Genomic DNA, 21220 nt, shown 5'->3' on the forward strand with positions numbered 1-21220 from the left:
AGTTTTACCATGTTGCCCAGGCTGGTCTTGAACTCCTGGGCTCAAGCAGTCCACCCACCTTAGCCTCCTAAAGTGCTGAGATTACAGGCGTGAGCCACTATGCCTGGTCCTTTTTATTGTTGAGTTGTAACTGTTCTTCACGTATTCTGAATACAAATTCCTTATAGGATGTATGATTGGGAAGTGTTTTATCTCATTTTGTGGGTTTTCAGTTTCTTCATGGCTTTCTTTAAAACAAACAAGTTTTTAATTTTAATGAAGCCAAATTTATCTATTTTTTTGTTGTTGTTGTTGCTTGTGCTTGGTGTCTAAGAAGACTTTATCTAAGGCAAGGCCATCGTGATTTATATCTTTGGTTTTGTTTCAATAATTTTATATGTTTAGCTTTTACATTTGGGTTTATGATCCATGTTGAGATTATGTTTGTACATGATATGAGGTTGGGGTCCAACTTCATTCTGTTGAATGTATCATGAGTTGTTAGGTATCAAGACGATCAGTCAGGACAAAAAGCCAAACTGAAAATAACAATCAAGCTTTAATTCACTTGCTAACATACAGTACCATGAAAGCAGGTGACAGATCCCTCAGTATTTCATTTTTTCCCAGAGAGGGACATAGAGTGAAGATTAAGTATGTCAGCACAGGTGAAGAATCATCTCTTTACTGAGGAATTCCCCCTCAAAAAAGGGATCCTGCTGTTTTGTGGACCTGAGGCAAGGGTTTGTCCTCAAAAAGAACTGCATACTAGAGATAATTGCCTTCAAGGTCCTTGATGAGGAAGTCTCTGTGTTGAAACACCTGGAACATAAATAAAGATGTATAAGAGCATGATCAGTGAGGGTGGTGGGTGGAGGTAGGAGTAGGAATTGGGGCTGGGTCCTGGACTACAACTCCCTCCAGAGCTTGAAATGCATTGGCCTTGAATCAAGTCTGGTGTGGGGAAGGCAACTTTCCTCTATGAAAGTCTTTGTCTTGCCAGACAAAGACTTTGTAATTGCTTATGTTCTGTCCTGAAAGATCACATAAAAGTCTGGCCTGCAGCCAAACTCCTCAGCCTGTGGACATCCAGTTGTCCCAGATATGTTTGTTAAAGAGGCTATTTCTTCCTCATTGAATTGTCTTGGCATCTTTGGTAAAATCAACAAATATTTATTTATGGTTTCTCAATTATATTCCATTGGTTTATATGTCAATCCTTATGCTGTTACTACACTGTTGTGCTTTCTGAAGTTGTGTAATATCTTTTGAAATCAGAAAGTGTGAGTTCTCCAATTTTATTATAAGATTATCTATTTTGGATCCTTTGCATTTCCATATAAATTTTAAGATCAGCTTGTCAATACCTAATTGCCTTCTTAATTATAAATCATTTTTATCAGAATACTTTATTATAGTCTGTATTTTTTTTAAAAAAAATAAAACTTGGCTGGGCATTGTGGCTCATGTCTGTGATCCCAGCACTTTGGGAGGCCGAGGTGAGCAGATCACCAGAGGTCCAGAGTTTGAGATCAACCTGGCTAACATGATGAAACCCTGTCTATACAAAATATACAAAATTAGTCAGGAATGGTGGTATGTGCCTATAATCCCAGCTACTCAGGAGGGTAAGGCAGCAGAATTGCTTGAACCTGGGAGGCAGAGTTTGCAGTGAGCTAGGTTCATGCCACTGCATTTCAGCCTGGGTGACAGAGTGAGGCTCAGCCTTTAAAAAAAAAATTAAAAAAAATTAAAACTTGAGGTATGTCACACATGGCAGCTTTCTTAACAGTGATTAAACAGTGTGATGACATGGAGTACCTCATATGTTATTTTTCTTGTTAAAGAGTGAGTTTATTATTAAAGGCTAATAGAAATCTTGAAGATCCTGAATTAAATACAAAAACATGTATAGACATATCTTAACATCTTATTTATTTGGAATGTTTTGTAATATGGATGGAGTGTAAAGCAAACTGCAGAAATATTTAAAGAATGGAGGTTATTTGGTAGAAAGAAGAGAAACCACAAGGAAGGGTGTTAATAAAATGTAACAATTATTATTGAAAAGCAGCAGCAGGGGTTGGGGGGAATAGGGGAGGGATAGCATTAGGAGAAATACCTAATGTAGATGATGGGGTGATAGATGCAGCAAAGCACCATGGCACGTGTATACCTATGTAACAAACCTGCACGTTCTGCACCTGTACCCCCAAACTTAAAGTATAATAATTAAACAAAACAAAACTAAAAGAAAAGCAGCAGCAATATTTAATGAAAAATAATTACCAATTTAGAAAATACTTCATGGTTGGTAATTTTAGTCTCTCAACTCCCAGTAAGATGAAAAAGCCACTGTCCCATTTTACAGAGATGGCAATTGGAGCTCAGGCATTGGAAATGATTTACCACAAGTCACACAGTAAATCAAAGACAGCCCTTGATCTTGTCTTCCCTCATCATATGTAATGTTCTTTACTCTGGACCAGATGTATTCTGTAGATATAAATTATCATTTTACTCAACATGAACACTTGCGTTTTAGTTTAGAAAGAAAATGACATGAGATTTATTAATTCTATAACATTTGTGGAATTAACCACTTTATGCTGCACACCCAGCCCTTCATACACACTCACACACATATATATAAACACATATATGTGTGTGTGTGTATATATATATATATATAGTGTAGTATTTAAAGCCTGTGTGTGTGTGTGTGTGTGTGTGTGTGTGTGTGTATACACAAAGGCTTTAAAGATTAGTCAACCACTTTGAAGAACTTAATATCCAGCTGCTTAGATCTCCATACATATTTGTGGCAATATAAGAGCAAAGTAGCAAATAAACAAAAGAAAGTTAATGACCTTCATAACTATCACTGTTACCATAATGGTGATGTCATTGCGGTTGGTCATGAAAAGTTTTTTATTGGGTAACAGGAGTCTTAAGCCAAGTCTTAAATTCATTGACATACTTGGTTTAGTAGATATAATATTCAGTATGAGATTGGAACTACGTTACAGAAGGGTCATGCCTTATTTATTACAGAATTCTCAGTGACTATTACATTGCCATGTACAGAATGTATACTCAATTATATTAGTTAAATTAGGGGAGAAAGCATCCACACAGGGAGAACAGTATGTCTAAAATACTAAGGTTGTCATGGAGAAGAGTGTTGCAAGGATTAGGAATACTGTACAATACTAGATGACTTTTGATAGTACATTCATACTCTATATTTCACTGATATTGTAGAAAGCTGTATATTTTTTTCATGGTATCTGTTTCTAACACACAAGAGTAGTTTACTTCTCAAATTGTTTCTAAGTGATACTTGGATTAGGCCTCAGATATAAATATCCCTAGGAATAAGCTAAAAATTTTCCTGGGCAGGAAGATCTCTTCCTATTAATTGCCTGTTAGTAACAGCTGGTAAGAACAGCAAGAGAGTTATGCTTGATCTCTAAAATGAACATAGGTCAAACACTAAATTTTTTCTGCTCAGAAATTTAGAATGACATGTGATGTGCTAATTTCTTCCTCATGGTATAGAATAGCTTATCCATCCAAAGACAAAAAAGCTTCACAAACTATCCTATATTGGCTTTAGCCAGCTATATTACAAGTACATGGCCATATTACAAGTATATTGGCCACAGGATAATTATTATGAGAAGGTATGGTGACATGGGATAAACCCTGTCTCATGACTGACTCAAGTTTCTTGTCTCCCTGATGCTCAGTCAGATATGTCATCTATGTGTGAAAATTTTCATCTTGAAGTATGTGAAATGACAACATTATAGCAGTCATGACACCTAAGAATTAATTTTATCTTGAATAATAGAGAGTATTAGTATAAGACAGGTCACAAACTGGCAATCCTTGGGCTCATTTTGGCATGCATATACATACATTGCTATAGCAGGAGTGTGTAGACCTCCACATGGCTGAAAAAAATGAAAAAGTCTAGATATTTTACCTAAAAATCAAAATCTATGATTTCCTTTGAACATGGAAGATCTTGCCACATTGGTCTCATCTTCACGCCGGCAATAGTAAGCTAGAGTTAAGAAACACCTAGGGCAGGAACGCTAAAACTTACCACAACTTCCACAATTCCCAGTTTTTAAAGAGCCAGTCACTTCATTTATGCCATGGGCCTGCCCGTATAGGCAACTGTGTTTGACACTGCCAAAAACCTCGTTATTTGGATAAAACAAAGTTTGAGTTAGTAAAAGATGAAAATTTCAATACTTTTTAAAGAAAGGTAGCTGTTCTCTTCAAGTACATAACTTATCATAGCATGAAACTAATTGTTGAATCATAGCTTGAATGTGATCTTATTCTCAAGGTTCTTAGAAATCATCCAGCCAAACCTCCTCATTCTAAATATGAAAAATCTGAGGTCCAAAGAGGCTGAGCAATTTGCCTAAGATCTTTATTGTGAGTTTTTGAAAAAAAAACTGAGATCACAAATATTTTCACAAGTATTTTAACCATTCTGCTAATTCCAGTTAATAGATATATTTTCAAACAGAACATGATTTAAATTATTTTATATTTTAATGACTCACTTCACATTCCCTCTCTTCTCAGAAGTATTCCTTGACTAGTCTAACTTCCCAGGCTTTCCATCTTATGAACTACTTAGAATGTATAATCTGTACCTCACACTTGGACACTTAATCATCAGTTAAGAGTATTGCATGCTTGTTAATCCAATGAGTTTATGAATTCCAGAAGGGCAGGAACAATATTGATACTCCTTTTCCCTATAATAGCATCAAACCCATAGTTGAGCACTTACTAAGTGCTTGATTATTAGTCGTTGGGTTGAAGTGAAATTAAATTGAATAACCATGGCTGTAGCTCAAATCAAGAAACCCCATTTACTTGGATGTGCATAAAATAGCCAGTCCCCTTCCTCCAATAGAGCAGGCATAGTATTTTAGCTGAGATACCCAAGTTCAGTTTTTGTTCTTTATCCTCCAGCCACTGGCTACTCCTTTGACTAGAAAAGTGAAAGAATGCTCTTTGGCAAGTAACTTTTAGTGGGGAGATCTGGCAGACACTGCCTTAACCTAATTGTCTTTTTTAACATTTAGAATTCCACAGTACTTTTACTGTCTCATTTCATAGCCTGTAGCACTTTCTACCTTATTAATGGTAATTGAGTGGGACCTTACAGAGTAAAAAGGGTTTACATAGACCGGTGTAACAGAGCAGAGAACCCAGCCATAAATCCATGCATTTAAAACCAACTCATCTTCAACAAAGGATGTGGGTGGAGCTGGAGGCTGTTATCCTTAGCAAACTATCACAGGAACAGAAAATCAAAAACGGCATGTTCTCACTTATAAGTGGGAGTTAAATGATGAGAACACATGGACACATAGAGGGGAACGACATGCACTGGGGCCTTTTGAAGGGTAGAGGTTGGGAGGAGGGAGAGAAAATCATGAAAAATAACTGATCGGTATTATGTTTAATACCTGGGCGATGAAATAAACTGTACAACAAACCCCCATGACACAAGTATACCTGTGTAACAAGTCAACACATGTATCCCTGAACTTAAAAGTTTAAAAAATTGCAAAACAAAAAACAAGACAAAATGATGCCAAGAGAATATAATGGGCAGACAGTGTTTTCAATAAATTGTGCTGGGAAAACTGGATAGCATATGCAGAAGGATGAAACTATACCCCTGTCTCTCACCATACACAAAAATCAAGACAAAATGGATTAAAGACTGAATGTAAGTTCTGAAACTATCAAACTGTTAGAAGAAAACATTTGGAAAATGCTCTTGAACATTGTCGTGGGGAAAGCCTGTTTGGTGTAAGACCCTGAAAGCACAGGAAACCAAAGAAAAAACAGACAATTGGAAGTACATCAAGGTAAAAAGCTTCTGCAAAACAAAGAAAATAATCAACAAAGAGACAACCCATAGAATGGGTGACAAAAACTGCAACCTATCCATCTGACAAGGGATTAATAACTAGAGTATGTTAGGAGCACAAACAAGTCAGTAATAACAAAAAAGCCCCACAAATAATCTGACTTCAAAGTGGGCAAAGATCTGAACATTCTCCAAAGAAGGCATAAAATGGCAAAGGGGTATATGAAAAGGTGTTCAACATCACTGATCATCAGAGAAATGCAAGTGAAAACCACAATGAGGTATCATCTCACCCCAGTTAAAATGGCTTGTATCAAAAAGTCAGGCAATAACAGATGCTGGTAAGGATGTGGAGAAAGGGGAACTCTTGTTACACTTGTTGGTGGGAATGTAAATGAGTACAGCCGCTATGGAGAATAGTATGGTTTCTCAAAAAACCTAAAAATAGAGCAACCCTATGATCCAGCAATTCCACTACTGGGTATATATTCAGAAGAAAGAAAATCAATATATCAAAGAGATCCCTACAATCCCATGTTTACTACAGCACTATTCACAAGAGCCAAAATATGGAACCAACACTTAAGTGCCCATCAACAGATAAGGGATAATAAAAATGTACATAAAAAATGAAATGTTATCCAGCCGTAAAAATAATGAAACTCTTTCGTTTGCAGCAACATGGATGAAACTGGATGTTGACATTCACTCGGGGTGGCTGGCAAAATATTAGGGAAATATTAGGGAATGTTAGAAGATTATAGTCTCAGCCTTTTGGAAGGCGGAAAAGTTTTAATGGAATGGGCTAAAGGCAGCCAGTTCATTAGAATTTTAAGTCATAGGGTAAAAGATTAGGATAATAAAATCTTCCTCAGTTAAGTCTCTTTACCCCACATTCCTTTGTCCCTACTCTAATTTGTTTGCTCATGTAAATTTTGTGCTGGATGACCCTCTCAGGGGGAGGTCAAAGGGAAATTACCCGTTAATGGTGGTTAGTCTGGTCCCTGGAACCAAGTCCTTTTATCGTTGGTAAAACCACTCTTTTAACCATTTTAATTATCCACAAGCATGTTGACTTAGAGCCTCTATTATTAAATCTATATGTAATAAATGTGAGGAGGAGCAGTGAGTGGTGATTGGTTAGCTGTAATCACCCTCTGGAAGCAGCTAATGACCATCCCTAGCCCACTTAGATTCACTATATTCTAGTGTGTGTGAGTGCATTCATTCATCTGGTCATGAAGTCAGGGTCTGCAGGACAGACCTCTGCAGGTGGTGTTCAGCATCTCAGGTGGTGACCCTGATGTGACACTCATCACAACTGGAGGTCATTATGTTACATTAAATGATATGAGCACAGAAAAATACTCATACGGGAGCTAAAAATGTTGATCTCATGAAGATAAAGAGTAGATTGGTTGTTACCAGAGGCCAGGAAAGGGAGGATAGAGGTGGAGAAAGGAGGGAAAAAAAGTATAAATGCACTTATTACTAGTGAACTGTACACTTAAAAATGATAAAGATAGTGAGTTATATATCTGTATTTTACTTCAATAAAAATATATTTAAAACTAAAAATTCAGCCAAGCAGAGGATAGTAGATGGATATTCAAATCAAAGCTAACAATGCTGAATTCCCAAGTTCAAGAGAGCCTGAAAAGAGTAAATCTTCAGCATTTCTAGGAGCATCCAGTGAGTACTATACATCCATCATATCCTATTTGTAGTTCGTCACTTCCAGATCAGAAGCTCTGCTCTTTGTTATCCTGGAACTACTAGATAATTCTTCATGCACCATTGAAGTTTGGGGGATAAGAGAAGAAACAGAAAATAAACCCAGGAAAATACATGTTTCCCTTTGTGTTTTTTGTTTGTTTGTTTTTACATAAAGTTTAGTTCCCCTGGCATTGCTTGGGTAGAAGAAGCTGTCATTTCTGGAAAGAAAGCTAGAAGAATCATTTTTCTTTTGCTTCCCTTACACAAAATAAAACAATTTTGTTTGGAGGCCTTTGATTTAAACACTTTCCTGATCATTGCTATTTTGTCATAGAGATTTCTTTAAAATGAGAAATGAGTAACTTAATTCTCTGTATGATCGATTTTACTATTAACTTAAAGCTTAGATGGTATTTGCTAATTAGAATCCAAATAAAATTTGAGAAAATTGAAAAGATGATTATTGTATTTGGCTTATGATTTTCAGTTTGCTATGGAATTGTCAACTACTCAATTTGATATTGACAGCCCATTTCAAATGTAAGATCATAAATACAACTGTCTGTCAGTTTTGATTTCATGTAAAAATTAGACCTGCCCTATCATGCTGTTTTGCAATGACTGACAGATATTGGCCAAGCTTACTATAAAATGACCTGTTTTACTTCATTATTTCTAGGCTATATTCTGGCAAATTAAAATCTGTCTTAAAATTTCATAGAGTCTCCTGTTTTCTTGTGAAGAAGTTTATTAGAATCAGTGTAATTATTTGAGTTTATTGAAAACTCAAGGTGTACATATTTAGATCATTCATAAAAATAGTGTTGGAAATGTCAAATTATTGCTTGGAAACTTACATATTGGGGCTTAACTATTCTAGGTACATGTATGGCTAATTGGCTACTGAGGTAGGAAGCTTTGAAATTTCTCTCCTACCTATGTTAGCCCTTTAGCCTAGTAGCTCAAAAGAGCAGAACATAGAAAACCACGAGTCAGAAAGCTTATGTATAAAATAAATGGGGAAACAGACTCCAGAGCAGAGGGGTAGCAACAGTAGCAACAGTTAGCTTGACAGGGGCCTATATGCTTTTGTCCCTTTGTCCTTCTACTCAAGCATTTATCAATTACCAGATTTTAGGTACTGTCACATTCTATAGTCTAAGTAATCTCTTAGACATAGAGATACAAAGATAAATGAGTTATAGGCCCTTAAGGAGATGCAGTTATGTAAAAAAGACAAATTCATTGTGACTTAAAGCTTTTTATTATAGGCACAGCGTGGATAAAATGTTTGTGAGTGATTTAGGTTACTTAGATGTAGTTGTCATGGAGGTATTCACACATAGTGCGTAGCACATCCTACCCAGTGGTAACATCTGAAATATATTGAGTGCTTACTATGTGCCAGATACTGAACTAAACTCATCACATATACAAACTTTCTTAATTCTCACAACAACCCAATAAACTAGATACTCTTATTATCCTCATTTAATAGAAACGGAGGCCAAAAGTGGTTAAATAACTTGCCCATGGTCACATAGCTAGTAAACAGTATAGTGAGGATGTGAGCCCAGGCAGTGTGGCTCCAGAGACTATGTTCTTAATCACTCTACTGCACTGAATCTCATTAAATTTTTGTTGATATAATTACTTTATTATCTGAAATTCTTTACTTGAAATGCCATTGTCGGTTGATATCAAAGTGTGATTTTTCTTTGTTTTCTACATTGATGGAAGTTTTGTAATTTCTCTGCTACTACGACATAAAGAATATTATGAGCTGTTTTACATTTTATAAGATGGCGATGATGATGACAGTGATAATGAGAATAATTACTATGTGCCAGGTGCCTTTAAAAATGGTTTACATTTCTTAACACATATATTCACACAACAACCCCATGAGATAGCTACAATTGTTATCTCTGTATTACACATCAGAAAACTCAAGAAACTAACTTACTCCAGGTCATACAGGCACAAAGCAGCAAAATAGAGATTTAAACCCAGGCCTTTTGCTTTCATAGCCCATATGTGCAGCCTCCACTGTACACATTTCATGAAATTTAGACAGTTCTATCACATTAATCTCTTACAAAATGAGTAATATGTGCCCTCCTCACATATCCCCCTGCAGAGTAACTCCTAGTTCCTCCATTCTGCTGAGGAGAGCATCGTGGCATCTAGGAGATTGAGTGTCTAGAGCATGCATGTCCACACATACGTCTTTTTCAGTTCCTTTGGTATAGAAGGTGGATGAACAAAATCTTCTGTCTGGGATTGGCCTTTCATGGCATGGGTGCATGTGAGGCAGTGGGGACAGTAATAGTTCTGAAAAAAGACATAGAAAGTGTCAACAAATACATAGTGTATATATGCTTTGTGTCAGGCCCTTTTCTAGCATTGTGGCTAGAGCATTAAACAAGACAGATAAGATTCCTTGCTCTCATTTAGTTTGCATTCTAGTGAAGAAAGATGAACAATAAGCAAAATTGGAATAGAGAATATCAGGAAATGGAAACAGATGCTATTATATTAGATAAGGTTCAGGACTCACTGAGAAGAGGATATTTAATTTAAAAGATTAAGGACATGTTCACACAAAAACTTGTACATGAAAGTTCATAGCAGTATTAGAATATTAAAGATGTTGAAACAAGCCAAATCTCTATCACCTGATGAATGGGGAAACAAAGTATGGTGCATTCATAAAATGGGAAAATGGGATATTAGCCAGAAAAAGGAATGAAGCTGAATGTGTGCCACATCATGAATAAACCTCAAAGGTATTCTAAGTGAAAGAAGCTAGATACAAAAGGACACATGCCATACAATCCTATTTGTATGAATTGTCCAGAATAAGCAAAATCATAGGGGCATAAAGTAGATTAGTGCCTACAAAGGTCTGAGGATGGGGAGTAGAGAGTGACTGTTACTGTGTATGGAGTTTTTGTCTTGGTGGTGATGAAAGTATTCTGAATTTAGACGGTGATGGTTGTAAAACGTTGTAAATATACGAAACACTAAATGATATACTTTTAAATGGTAAACTTTACAGTAAGTAAATTTTATCAATTGAAAAAGCCCCTCAATACAAAGTCAGATTTGGGAAAGATCTGAAGTTTTCAGAAGTAAGAGATTGATGAAGATACTATATTCATTTTTTAAATACAAGAAAAGCCAGAAAGGAACTTATTGAAAAACACTTGCTAGCAAATATTTTATATCACTTCTACATAGCATCCTGTTTACACTATGTATAATATTGACATTATCTTTTATAATTGTGGATACACTAATATCAAGCTTACTCTTTAACATTTAAAAGTTACTGTTTCTCTCCATCAACTGATGAATGAAAATATTGTAAAATATCCATACAATGGAATAGTTTAACAGATAAAAAGGAATGAAGCGTTGATCTATGCTGCAAAAAGAATTAACCTGGAAAATATTATGCTTAAGTAAAAGAAGACGGGCACAAAGTCCACATATTATATAGTACCATTTGTATGAATGACAAGAATAGGCAACTCTGTAGAGATAGAAAGTAGGTAAGTGGTGGCCAGTGTGTGAGGACAGGGAAGAATCGGGAAGTAACTGCTTAATAAATATGGGATTTCCTTTTGTTAAATTAAGTTTAGCCTAAAGTTGCCCCCTTACATATTTTATGTTTGACCTAAAGGTTTCTCCATACGTAGTGAACTGCAACCTAACTGAATGTGCAAACAGACTCTGTCCTAGGCTTGTGCAAATCACTGAGTTTTGGCCACTCAAAGGCAGTCAACTGTTTAAGCCTGGTTCAAGTAAGGCAAATGCCACGCTGTAGCCAATCCAGTTGTTTCTGTACCTTCTTCTGTTTTCTGAATGTCACTTCCTTTTTTCTGTTGATAAATTTTCTACCACGTGGCTGCACTGGAGTCACAGCCAGTCTGTGAATCTTCTGTGATTCTGGGGGCTGTTACGCAAATCTTTCTTTGTTCAGTTAAACTCTGTTAAATTTAATTTGTCTAAGGTTTTTAACACTCATGAAGTGATGAAAAGTTTCTTGAATTAGACAGTGGTGATGGCTGTGGAACTTTGTGGATATACTAAAAACCTCTGAATTATATACCTTAAACTGCTGAATATGATAGTATGTAAATTATCTCAATAAAATATATTTTTAAAATACTTCCAAAAATGGTGAACGAAGTGAAGGAGAGAGTCATACAAATAGCTCAAGAAAGAGAGTTCAAGACAGAGGAAACAGTGCAAAGACTTTCACTTGAAGTCTAGTGAAATTGGAAGTCATTGAAGGTTTGAGTAGCGCAGAAACATGATCTAATCTGGGATTTTTTTTTAAGGGTTATTCGGAATTTTGTGTAGAGAAGAGAATGTAGAAATGCAAGGTGTAAAACAGTGAGACTACTTAGGGTTATTCCTTTCGCAATAATCTGGGCAAAAATTTTTCTAGTTTGGGCTAAAGTGTTAACAGTGGAGGCAATAAGAAATGCCTAGATCTAAGAATACGCTTTTGAGTTTGAGACAACAGGATTTCCTGACAAAGTCGATGTGAAGCATAAAATAGAGTCTGTGATGACTCCCACTTTTTTTGGCCCAAGCACCTAAAAGAAGGGAGTGGCCTTTTACTGACTGGGAAAAGACTATGGTATTTGTAGATTAAGGAAAGATATTTTGGACACATTACATTTAAGATGGCTGTTATTCAATAGAAATATACCTGTGTATGATATAGACTGTATCTCTTCTGATTGGCCAATGTCCATGCAAAACTGATCCTCAAATATTTTAATATATTCTCTGTATATGAGCCTTATATATGAGTTCAAGGAAATGGTATCAGCAAACTATATAATCTGAGCATTTCATCAACATATATATGTTTTCAAAGTCATGGGTCTAACTTTCTCAATACATTTACTCTTTAATGGAGAGTAAGGAACAAATAATCCTACCTCTTTGCTAAGGGACAGATGGATTGTGAGTGAAAGACTATGTTCTACTAGAGAGGCTTGCATATCAAGGGGGGACAAAGCCCTACCTATTTGAGCTGTCTAGTGTAAGGGTAAATATATATTTTTCAAATTGGATCTTCTCTCATTGCTAAAAAGAAAAGTAGTCTTTCTCCCTCCCTTTCTCAGCACATTTCTGTGAGACACCTATCTTTGTGGATCCCTCCTCTGTCCCTTTGATGGCTCTGTAGATATTTTTAAAGTCTAGGGAAGCTTCTCTCCAGCTTCACAACTGAGGATTTTTCTTAAGGGTCTGGAAGCCATCTCTTTGAAAAGTAAACATCAAGGAATATAGTGTCCCAATCTCCCTGATGCTATAGGAGTGCCTTGCTCTGAGTTGTAACCGAATGTTTGTCTTAGTGATAGAAGTTATATTATTCCTTCATATGAAGGTAATTAGCTAACACAAATGGCTACCTTAATTGCCAGGTCAATTTGGGATGAACTGTAAAAGAATATATAACAAATGGTGTTGTAATGTCCTTTTATGGAAACACAAGTTGCCTCTAATTTTGAGAACATATATGTAACAGATTGTAGCCAGTAGGCAATATATAAGATGGAATTTCTTCCTGTCTTTGTAGTCTCCTAGCTGATTGCCTATGATGCATATTGCAGTCTGGTTTATGGCTTATTCAATAATAAAGTGGTTTTCTTTCCTCTATACATCTTGTCAAGATGATACTCTGCCTCAACAGGATATCTTTAATTTGTTCAACACTGGTAATAAAGGAGCACTATTCTCCAGGAGCCTACAATCTGGTGAAAAAGCTACATAAATAAACAGATAATTAAATAATTAAATAATAGGATTAAGTGGTATGTTTAAGGAATAACAGTGTTATGGTAAAATTAAAGAGGGGTATTTAACACAGTCTTTGAGAGTCAGATGAGGCTTCCTGGAGAAAGGCTATCTTAGCTGAGAGCTAAAGAACTAAAATGTAAAACAATTAAATTCATGGATATAGAGAGTAGAAGGATAATTACCAGAGGCTAGGAAGCGTATTGGGGGTTGGGAGGATACAGGATGGCTAATGGGTAAAATAATAATAATAATAAATAAGACCTAGTATTTGATAGCATGACAGGGTGACTTTAGTCAATAATAATTTAATTGTGCATTTTAAAATAAATAAAAGAGTATAATTGGATTGTTTGCAACACAAAGAATAAACACTTGAGGGTGAATACCCAATTCTCCATGATGTGATTATCATACATTGCATGCTTGTTCCCAAACATCTCATATATCCCAAAAATATACACACCTAGTAAATATCCACAGAAATTAAAAATGAAAAATATGTAAAAGAATGAGTAAGAATTAGCACACTTTGGATATGAAAGAAGAAATGAACATGTGTAGAGCTGTGTGTAGTTTAGTACAATTACAGGGTGAAATAACACTACATATATTTAAATACATAAGTGATTAGTGACAAGAGATAAGACTAGTACTTGTGTGCCTTATGAAAACATTTGAACTTAATAGGCAATGGGAAGACTTAAGGCAGGAGGTGACATGATCAGATTTCTGCTTTAGAAAGGTCATTGAATGAGTCTCCAATATAAAAAGTAGTTTGGGGCTGTGATAGTTGACTCATGCTTGTAGGCTGAGGCAGGAGGATCACTTGAGTCCAGGAATTTGAGACCAGCCTGGCCAACATGGTGAAACCCATCTCTACTAAAAATACAAAAACTAGCCAGGGGTGGTGGTGCATGCCTATAATCCCAGCGACTTGGGAGGCTGAGGCATGAGAATCGCTTGAACCCGGGAGACAGAGGTTGCAGTGAGCTGAGATTGCACCACTGCACTCCAGTCTAAGTGACAGAGACTGTCTCCAAAGAAAAAGAAAACATAACAAAAAATCAGTAGTTTGGAATGGGAGAAGACTGAATGCAGGGAGACTGTTGAGAGGACTATGCAATGGTCTAGGTAAGAAGAAAGGGTAAGTCCTTTTAGGGAAATGATGTAAAAATTGAGAAAAATAGTGTATTCCAGGAATATTTAGGAGGTACAAATCAGTTGGTGTTTTTTAGATGTAGAGGATGTGGCAGAAGGAGAAATTATAGAGCCCAGTGGCACATTCTTTCCAAATTCACATGTTTGAAAATCCAATTTTTAAAATATTGAGCTCATCTTAGCTTGTTTCCCAAGTTACTCATGTTATATGAAACATAAAGGATATCTGGCAGTAGGATGGGCCCCCACACACATTTTCTTGAGCAACATGAAGTAAGGTCTCATGTTCAAATTTTCTTTTATCCTAAAGAACACAGGTAAATAAATCCTACTTGGCATTATATTTCAGAGCAGTTCACCCTTTATCAACTAAAACCCAAAATGATTTAAATGCATCATCTTTGAGAGACATTAATTTTGTTGTGACCATCATAGATACCTACAGACAGCCCAAAGCAGAATATGTCATCAAGTGAACAATAAGAAATACAAATATTTATCCAAAGTAACCATATATAGCATTCTGTTGATCATTATAAAATGTAGCATCTGGAGTGAGAAAGTTTAGAAATAGGTAAGAAAATAAAATGTTAACCCAGTAATTTTACATTTTCATTTAACACAGTTGACCATGAAGAGCAAAATTTTTTGTATGCTGTATGGTAGGGAAATAGAGTAAAATAGATAATGGCCTTCACAATTATTCTCAATTAACCAGAATATACAGGCAACATTATTATTAACTATAATTTCATCTATAGTTTTCAGCAATTCTTGCACAAAGTAGTCATTAAAAACTGTTTATTATAGTTTTTAATTTATGAAATGTGTATTAGCAGTTATCAAACATGACATAAAATAATACAATTGATTAAGTGTATATAAACCATAACTAGACCATAGTCTATTATAATTACTTTTATAATTCAGTAGGTATTTTAGGATATTTTAAGAGTTTAGGGTCATGATAATTAACATCAATGATAATTGACGAGTATTTTGGTTAGAAATGAAAAAGTGTTAAATCTTTCCTTGGCACAGGATAAGCCCAGGGAGATTAAGTTTTAGTAAATTTTTGCCATCATTCAGCTTACTTACTAGTTGACTTTCATAGTTGCTAAGGTGCTGAAATTACACTTATTTGAATGTCCTAATGTTTTGGTTTTAATGCAAGCAACTACGTCTTTGTCTTTTAAGTTTCAAGACATTTAATCCCGAGACTGAAAAGGTATTTTTTTAAATAATATGTATTTTCAAAACATGGAATACTGTAATGCTTAACACTCAGCCTCAATTGATTCAAGAGTTTTGTATGAGAGCTGACACTGTATCAGACAGAATAATAAGTAGTATTGTTACCAGAATTACTTTATTCAATGTTTTCTTCCATGCCAAAAAAAATAACATTAAAATGGTACAAATTTATGCAAATTTATCTTTTCAAAAGGAAGCACTTAAACAGTCATTATCTACTCAATAATAAATATTATATGCATTAAAGAATGATCTTTGTATTCTATTCACACAGTTTTTAAAAATTGCTTTAACAAGGATAGTTCAAAAAATAAGGCTATGTACAAGTTTTTAACAACATAGCAGATTTTTTAATGGCTTCCATATCAGTGAAGATATTACCAGGAGAAAGGATCTAACTCACTGTTTCAAGAGACTACTTAGAGACTAAGGGAACTAATACAGTTTGTGAAAGTTACCAGGTAAGGAACCACAATAAGAAACCATTTCTTCCTTTAAGCCTGAAGAGGCAAGGTGAGAGAATGGTGTTATTGGAGTTGAGACAGAATTTGGAGCTGTAGAAGAGGGGCCCCTCTATAAGAACTGACCATGGAGGAGCCACAGTGAAACATAGGGAGGGAGTGAGGGTGATGCTTAATGTAGAATCCTCTCTTCTCAGATTTCTTTCTCTACTTCTCTTCCAGCCTTCCAGTCTGCTACCACCTAACTAGAAGTAAAAACCTTATTAGAAGTCAAAAAAAAAAAAGAGTTCCAGTAATGATGTTAGAAAAGGTGAGCCTTCCAAGAGCACAGAGCAAATCAAGAAAGGGTAGAGATAGAACTTCCATTTGACCCAGGAATCCCATTACTGGGTATATATCCAAAGGATTATAAACTGTTCTGTTACAAAAACACATGAACACATATGTTCATTGTGACACTGTTTACAATAGCAAAGACCTGGAACCAACCCAAATGCCCATCGATGATAGACAGGACAAGGAAAATGTGGCACATATATACCATGGAATACTATGCAGCCAAAAAAAATGAGTTTGTGTCCTTTGTAGGGACATGGATGAATCTGGAAACCATCATTCTCAGCAAACTGACACATGAACAGAAAATCAACCACCACGTTCTCACTCATAGGCAGGCGTTGAACAATGAGAACACATGGACACAGGGAGGGGAGTATCACACACTGGGGTCTGTTGTGGGGGACTAGGGGAGGGACAGCTGGTGGTAGGGAGGTTGGGGAGGGATAACATGGGGAGAAATGCCAGATATAGGTGATGGGGGATGGAGGCAGCAAAGCACATTGCCATGTAGGTACCTATGCAACAATCATGCATGTTCTGCACATGTACCCCCGAACCTAAAGTACAATTATATATATGTATATATATATACATATATATATAAATGAAGAAATAAAAGGGTGGAGAATAGATCTGCAGAAGAGAAGATAGGGACAAACATGGAATAAGGATCACAGCTTCAGAAGGTGAAACATCTTTTTTCTTGAACACATCTGGGCTTCAAACCAATTTTTGAAAGTAAATAATGCCAGTTTCGATTTTAATGCCCTAGTCAGGTATCTTGGGATCTTTGAAATCCTAAAACTTAGAGACGGAAAACAACCAGTTTGAAACACACAATGTGAGAACAATTCTTCCAGTTGGATAGAACTAAAGTCGCCCTTTTCATAGTGACTAAGATCCATCTTGCTTAGAAATCAATGTTTGAAGTATCTGTAGATAATTTTGTGCTTTAGTGTTTTTTATTTCCTATTTTTCTTGAAATAAAAAGCCCTCTTAGTTTATAATTTATTTAGAAAAATAGAAGTATTCTTATTATAAGGAACATGGAAGTACAGTGTACTGATAAAGTGATAGCTAATATTCATTGTCAATATTGGGAGGAAAATCTGTTGTGAAAAGGTTGGCACCAAATCAGACTGTACATGCCCTATCTACAGGGGGCAGTCACTAATCAATGATAAATTGTTATCATTATTTATCAATGATAGACTATTATTATTTATGCTTAATATGTACCAGGCTCTTTGGTATATTATCTCATTTAATCCTAATAACAATTATGTAAATTAAATATCATTATCTTTCTTTTGCAGATAAGGACATCAAAATTCTTAAAATAACTTCTGTGCAGGGATGTGAGTTTAGTTTTGTCAGATTTTATGAGTTTTCTTTTTAAAAAAAAACTAACCATTTTATTATTATTTGTTTTCCTTTTTAATCTTTAGTTTCAGAGGTACATATGTAGGTTTGTTATGTAGGTAAACTTATGTCACAGGGGCTTACTGTACAGATTATATCATCATCTGGGTACTAAGCCTAGTACCCAATAGTTATTTTTTCTGCTCTTCTCCCTCTTCATACCCTCATATAGGTGTTAGTGTGAAAATTTAAAGGTAGGCTATCCTTTTTTATTGCTTTCTCATCAAAGAAATCACATACACAGGTCTGATATAGTTTACATTTTGTTTATGTTTATGTTTAGACTTTTGGTTTAGTTATGTTTAGACTGTCTTCCACTCAGATATAATCATATGGTCACCAAAATCTTTACAAACTCTATCCAAAGGTATGAGTAACGTAAAGATTTATGGCTCTGTGGCAGGCCTGCGGAAGAAAAATAATTTGGGGCAGGAAAGTCTTTTGGTGCCCATGAAATTGTAGAGGCAACTTACCATTTGTCATTTCTGGGCACTTAGGAAGGAAGTTATTTCGTGGAGTCTCTGGAAATATCTTTGTGCTTCCTATAACTACTATTCTCCCAATACCGTAGAGTGATGAACTCTAGTCGACTCCTTTCTGGACAACAATATTCTAATATACAGCCATGTGTTTCAGAACAGCCTAACAATCTACTTAGTTTATTTAATTCACTGCATAACCACATCATTATATGAACAAAAGCAAAAAGAAGTTTTTTTTTGTTTGTTTTGTTTTTTTCTATTTTCCCCACTGATGCTGTAATCACTGGAAGTAGGCTTGACATAGGTTAAAGAATTTCACGGTCCTTGATATTGGGCATCACATTAATAGTTGGTTATTTCTCCTACTATAATTTATTCTATTCATTAGGTTTTCTGTAAGTGCATAGCAGAGAGCCATAATAGCCCAAGTGTTTCATTTACATTGAGAATGATACATGAATATGGCAGGAGAGAGAGTACACACGCAACTGTGAGCACAGAACCATTACAATCCATTGAAATGGGCATAAGGTATAAAAGTAGAAGGTTTCTTTGGACAGCTAAGTACAGGGACTCTGAAATTGTAACATACTTAGGTAGGCCACTTTTTCTACCCTCTCTGCTATAACAAAGAGAGCAGTAAACATAAAATGAAAAATATGGATCAAATTAAAACTCAAACTCTAATGTGTAATTCCATGTATTATTATTGGAGAAAATGATGAGGAAATGATTCCATTTCATCCATGAAAAGTGCTACTGTGTTTGGTAAAAGCTGCATTTTATAATATTAAAGAAGGCTCACCTTTATTCATGAAACCACTTAATTCTGGGGAAATTTGGGGACAAAGAAAAGCCCAATTAATAGAAAATAATGAGGAAACATTATGAAAGAGCCAAAACATAAGGATAAATGGAATCTACATATAATTCTTCTCATTTAAATTCTTAGTTTCAACTTTTCTTCCCTTAGGATCATTTACCAAAACTCATACACAAAGTATATGGTTTGAATTTAAACCCTTTCCAATCTCATACATATGTGAATATCCCACTATGATAATTTTATAATACAATGAGTACTTAGTATATAACAAACTGTACATACATTGTCTCAATCCTCACAGCAACCCTGCACACTAGAGGCTATTACCAAGAAACTGAGATCCATTGAGGTAAAGTAGCTTAAAAAAGTCATAGTTGAATTTAAGTCATGTTTTCTGACTCCAAACCAATTCTAACTTGTCTCACATGTAATTCTCAAATTGCGCTGATAGAAAAATATAGAAAGAGTGCTGTAATTTAGAAACTTGGTGGATAGCTCAGGAAATGGAGAGTTACCTTTAATGTTATATTTTTCTTTCTGTGTATTTTTCTTATATTATCTGTTTTGGAGAAATCTTTTACAAGGCTGTAGTAACTTATTCCCTAAGACTTAAGGCTGTGCACACCATCAAATGAATGATGTTGTTTGTACAAATAAGCCATGCATGCCTTTATGCAAATCAGTTACATTATATATTGCAAGACATTTTTAGCAATGCCTTATAAGAAAATTGTTTTAATTACCCTTCCAAATGACAAAATGTATTCAAAGTACACTGGTGGTAACTCAGATTTTTATTCCATTAGTCAATTTATTTAGTGTATATTTAAGGTACACCTATGATATACTAAGCACTGTTAAGCTCTCTAGAGCTAAAAAGATGAGTCCCTGACCTCAGGAAACTTACAGAGGAAATGAAGCAAATACAAGTAGCTAGAATAGAAGATAACTGAGTAAGTAGTAAGTGCCTAAGAATGTATAGACATTAAGTATGTAGAGAAGAAAAATGATTATTTGTTCAAGTAAACAAGGAATGTAGAAACAAAGTTGGATACTATGCTCCCTGCCTGGGTGATAGAAGTGTTGGGTATCCAGTCCTCAGCATCATGCCATATAGCCATGTAAAAAACCTGCATGTGTACCTTTTAATCTATAATAAAAGTTAAAATTATAAAAAAACCTGAATAAAAAAATTTAAATATGGTACCAATGAGGCATGAGGAAAGTGAATAAATGAGTCACAACTAAAAGAGAAATGAGCAACCTAGCAATCCAAATAAATTAATAGGAGATTATATTATGTCACTTTTTATTCAAAGAGGGAAGTAAAAGTTACAACTTACAGAAATCTTTTTAAGTGAATGCCCATATTTCAGGTCCTGGACCAGGCATTTATATCTATTAGTTTTCTCATTTAGTTCTCACACCAGTTTTGTGAGGTAGATACTATTATGGTCTTCTTTCCAAGATTGTGGAAATTGAGAACTACACTCAAGTCTGATTTAACTCAAAAGCCTGATTTAATATCACCATCAATAACTTCCTTGTGTAAATGGAAATAACAGTATGAAGAAAGAGGCTCTGTGTTGTACTGGAAAGTAAACAGAATCAGCCCAACAGAGGTCCATATGCTGTCTTTACTAATTATAATCTAGAGTGTAGCTCTGGGAAAATTACTTTATCTAAGCCTTCATTTTCTCATCTTCTTAAAGGGAATAATATGTTCACTTCAAAGAATAATGACTTAGTTTGAATGTAAAGCATAGTGACACATATAAGTTGTATTATATATGTAGAGAGTTTGTGATATGGCCACTAATAAAATCAATTAACTCTCATTTATTTA

Source organism: Cebus imitator, unplaced genomic scaffold (assembly GCF_001604975.1).
Source record: "Cebus imitator isolate Cc_AM_T3 unplaced genomic scaffold, Cebus_imitator-1.0 Scaffold232, whole genome shotgun sequence".
NCBI lineage: Eukaryota > Metazoa > Chordata > Mammalia > Primates > Cebidae > Cebus > Cebus imitator.